Below are 5,075 nucleotides of genomic sequence, written 5' to 3'. Positions count from 1 at the left end.
TGGGGCTGGCGAGGGGAGGGGGGTGGGGGGCTGGCGGGGGGTGGGGGGCTGGCGAGGGGAGGGGGGTGGGGGGCTGGCGAGGGGAGGGGGGTGGGGGGCTGGCGAGGGGAGGGGGGTGGGGGGCTGGCGAGGGGAGGGGGTGGGGCTGGCGGGAGGGGGGTGGGGCTGGCGGGAGGGGGGTGGGGGGCTGGCGAGGGGAGGGGGGGTGGGGGGCTGGCGAGGGGAGGGGGGGTGGGGGGCTGGCGAGGGGAGGGGGGGTGGGGGGCTGGCGAGGGGAGGGGGGGTGGGGCTGGCGAGGGGAGGGGGGCTGGCGAGGGGAGGGGGGCTGGCGGGGGGTGGGGGGCTGGCGAGGGGAGTGGGGTGGAGGCTGGCGAGGGGAGGGGGGGTGGGGGGGGAGGGGGTGGTGTGGTGGGGTGTGGGGGGTGTTGAGGGTGGGGTGGGGGTGAGGGGATGGAGTGAGCAACCACATTATTTGGCCTTGAGCTCAGCTGCTGTTGCTCTGCCTACACAGGGTGTCCTTCTAGAGCACCGGGAGAAGGAGTTTGGTGACGTCGTTAATATCGGCTCCGTCCTTGAAGCCGCCAGGAAGATCGAGACACAAAGAACTGAACCGTTAGCCACTGAAAATGTCAATTAATCAGTTGAAGCAAAGACAAGACTGTCAGCTTCGGAATTCAGAAATCCCAGCCTGACCCTGTAGTCCAGTCTGTTGCTGCTCGGAGTGACCAGGTGTTCGGGCTGGGATTCCCGCATTTCAAAGCAGATTCTGAATTTGGTTAGTATGTTAGTCAATGGGTGTCAGTCAGGTAGAGTTAGTACCCTGCTCTTCCCCCCCGCTCTCCCCGCCCCTCCCCTCCCCGCCCCCCCCTGCTCTCCCCGCCCCCTGCTTGGTGTCTGAAGCTCGTGTGGATTGCTGGCTTGCGCTGTATTAATGATGGTCTGATCCTAAACCCACTGGTTCAGGCCTGATGTTTACAGACCCAGTCAGGAGAGTCTAGCACTGAAATGAAATGGAAATGTTGCTGATAAACTGTACTGTAACCTGAATCTAATCTAATCTCAATAAAGGCAATGTGAGGCTGTGTCCTTTCCTCAGAACTGGAAAAACTTAGTAACAGGGATATTTATTTCAACTATAATCTCATTCCCCAGCCCTCTGTACTTCCTTTTCAAATCCTTATCCAGTCCCCTTTTCAACGGTGCTAGTCTCTACCTCAATGGTCCTTGTGGTAAAACATTCCCTGTTCCAATAATGCTGTGCGAAACCTTTCTTCTAACTTCCCTCTCTCTTCCTCTGGTGCTGATCCCCGGTCTGTGCCCCTTGTACTGATTCACCAACCAGTGGGAGTAGCCTTTCACTATTTGTCCCCTCAAAACCTTCCAGCATTTTGAAAATCTCTAACCTCCTGTTTCAGTGAAAACAGCCCGCATGTTTCAAAGCAAAATACTGTGGATGCTAGAAATCTGAAATAAAAACAGAAATTGGTGGAACACTCAGCAGCAATGTTCTCTCTAAATTTATTTGGCCCTGCCCTGCCCCTTTAAGTGGCAGCGCGGGCCATTCATAATAACATGCATGCGTGGTTTTTGTATTGAAAAGCCAGCAAGCCAGCTACGTGGGTTCCCTGGAGCTTACAGGGAACATTGCTCAGCAGGTCAGGCGGCATCTGTGGAGACAGAAACGGAGTTAACGTTTCAGGTCGATGACCTTTCCTCAGAACTGGTAAAGGGTGGCGATGTAACAGGTTTTAAGCAAGTACAGAGGCAGGGAAACAGGGGAGGGAGGAAAGAGTAAAGGCCTGTGATAGGGTGGAAGGCAGGAGAAAATAAATAACAAAAGGGGGTGGTAATGGAACAAGTGAAGGAACAAAAGATTGGTCCAGAGGAGGTGTAAATCTCTGTTTCACCTGGAAGGAGTGTTTGGGGCCCTTGACGGTGGGAAGGGAGGAGGTAAAAGGGCAGGTGTTGCATCTCCTGCACTTGCATGGGAAGGTGCCGTACGATGGGAAGCGGGGTTGGAGGTGATTGAGGAGTGGACCGTGTCATGGAGGGAACAGTTCCTTCAGAAAGCTGAAAGAGGAAGGGAGGGGAGGATGTGTTTGCTGGTGGTGTCACACTGGAGGTGGCAGAAATAGCGGAGGATGATCCATTGAGTGTAGAGGCTGGTGGGGTGGAAGGTGAGGACAAGGGGAACCCTATCGTGGTTCTGGGAGGGAGGGGAAGGGGTGAGAGCAGAAGTGCGGGAAATGGAACGGACACGGTCAAGGGCCATGTCAACCGGTAGAGGGGAAACCTCGGTTGAGGAAAAAGGAAGACTTTTCGGAAGCACAGTATGGAAGGTGGCATCATCGGAACAGATGCGACGGAGAAAGTGGGAGAATGGAATAGTGTCCTTACATGAAGCAGGGTAGGAGGAAGTGTAGTCAAGAGAGCTGTGGGCTGATAGTGGATATTGGTTGATAGCCTGTCCCCAGAAATGGAGACAGAAGTCGAGGAAGGGAAGAGTCAGAGATGGACAAGGTGAGGGAAGGGTGGAAATTGGAAGCAAAGTTGAAGTTTTTCAGCCTTGTGTCTTTATCTCCCTGAGATAATAAAAGCACAAGGCCACTGTTTTAATAAACAAACTGTATAAAAAATATCTCAAGTGTACACATTGTTTTAAAATGATTGCTGAAGAATTTTGATAATTGCTTTTTGCTGTTAATCTGTGAATGGCCAGTCCTGTCAGTCAGAGGTATTTACATAGAAATTACAACACAGAAACAGACCATTCAGCCCAACTAGTACATGCTAGTGTTCATCCTCCACATGTACAGTGCTTCTCGTCATAAAACGCTGGATTCCATTAGCTTATTATGGCCTTGTTCACTTGAGGTGGTGCTTTTAATGTCTTGTGAACCTGAAGCCCCAAATCCCTCTGCTCTTCCACATTATCCAGCTTTCCCCCATTCAAACCATTAATATTTTTTTTACCAAAATGCTCCACCTCATATTTACTGACATTGAATTCCATCATTTTTGCCCATTGACCACCTTATCAATATCCCCTTGCAGCTTCCTGTAATCCTCAGAACTATTTACTGTGCCTCCTATTCTACTATTGTCTGCAAAAGTGGACACCACCCCCTCTACGTCTGTATCCGAATCATTGAAGAGAAGTGGTCCCAGACAGAATCCTGTGGGACACTGCTACCCACTACAAACCACTCTGAGAAACTGCCCTAAACTCCTACTCTCTGTTCTTCACATCTAACCAGTTTTTAATCCAGTTTGCTATCCTCCCCCTAATTCCATACATGTTAAGCTGCTCCAATAATCTCCTGTGTGGTACCTTGTCCAAGGCTTTCTGAAAGTCCCTGTACACTACATCCACCGCATGTCCCCACCCACCATACCTGTCACCTCCTAGAATCAGAGAATGATGAAGCGCAGAAGGAGGCCATTTGGACCATCGTGCCTGTGATGGCTCTTTGGTACAGCTCTCCATTTAGTCCCACTCCCCCTGTTCTTTCCCCATCGCCCTGTAAATGTTTCCCCTTCCTGTATTTATTCAATTCCCTTTTGAAAGTTACTATCTAATCTGCTTCCTTTCAGGCAGTGTGTTCCAGATCATAACAACTCGCTGTGTAAAAAAAATTCTCCACACATAGACCTACAGTCCCGGGTCTCCAAACACACACCCACAGTCCCAGGTCTCCACACACACACCCACAGTCCCGGGTCTCCACACACACACCCACAGTCCCGGGTCTCCACACACGCAGACCCACAGTCCCGGGTCTCCAAACACGCAGACCCACAGTCCCGGGTCTCCAAACACAGACCCACAGTCCCGGGTCTCCAAACACAGACCCACAGTCCCGGGTCTCCACACACACACCCACAGTCCCAGGTCTCCACACACACACCCACAGTCCCGGGTCTCCACACATACACCCACAGTCCCGGGTCTCCACACATACACCCACAGTCCCAGGTCTCCACACACGCAGACCCACAGTCCCGGGCCTCCACACACCCCCGGGTCTCCAAACACAGACCCACAGTCCCGGGTCTCCACACACACACCCACAGTCCCGGGTCTCCACACACACACACATCCACAGTCCCGGGTCTCCAAACACACACCCACAGTCCCGGGTCTCCACACACACACCCACAGTCCCGGGTCTCCACACACACAGATCCACAGTCCCGGGTCTCCACACACACACCCACAGTCCCGGGTCTCAACACACACCCACAGTCCTGGGTCTCCACACACACACCCACAGTCCTGGGTCTCCACACACACACCCACAGTCCCGGGTCTCCACACACACACCCACAGTCCCAGGTCTCCACACACACACACACACACACACACACACACACACACACACACACACACACACACAGACCCACAGTCCCGGGTCTCCACACACAGACCCACAGTCATAGAAACATATTAGATAGGAGCAGGAGTAGGCCATTCGGCCCTTCGAGCCTGCTCCGCCATTCAACGAGATCATGGCTGATCATCCAAACCCTAGCACCCTGTCCCTACACCGACAGCCATCACACCCAAGCCCTATACCCGCAGCCCCGGGCCTCCGCGCCCGCAGCCCCGGGCCGCCGGCCCCGGGCCTCCGCGCCCGCCGGCCCCGGGTCTCCCCGCCCGCGCACGCAGACCCACAGTCCCAGGATCTGTGAGTGTCCATTAGAAATAGGAGGAGGTGCGGGCCATTCAGCTCCTCGAGCCGGCTCCGCTTTTCAATAAGATCATGGCTGATCTGCCACCTCAACTCCACTTTCTTGCACTATCCCCATATCCCTTGATTCCCTTAGTATTCTAAAATCTATCGATCTCTGTCTTGAATATACTCAACACTTCAGGGATAGAGAATTGCAAAGATTCACAACGCTTTGAGTGAAGAAAGTTCCCCTCATCTCAGTCTAAATGGCCGACCCCTTATTCTGAGACTGTGACCCCTGGTTCTAGACTCCCCAGCCAGGGGAAACATTCTCCCTGCATCTACCCTGTCAAGCCCTTTAAGAATTTTGTATGTTTCAATGAGATAATTTCTTATTCTTCT

Source organism: Somniosus microcephalus, chromosome 8 (assembly GCF_052327205.1).
Source record: "Somniosus microcephalus isolate GS21.2 chromosome 8, FLI_Smic_1.0, whole genome shotgun sequence".
In the NCBI taxonomy this organism is placed as follows: Eukaryota; Metazoa; Chordata; class Chondrichthyes; order Squaliformes; family Somniosidae; genus Somniosus; species Somniosus microcephalus.
This window is presented reverse-complemented; position numbering follows the sequence as displayed.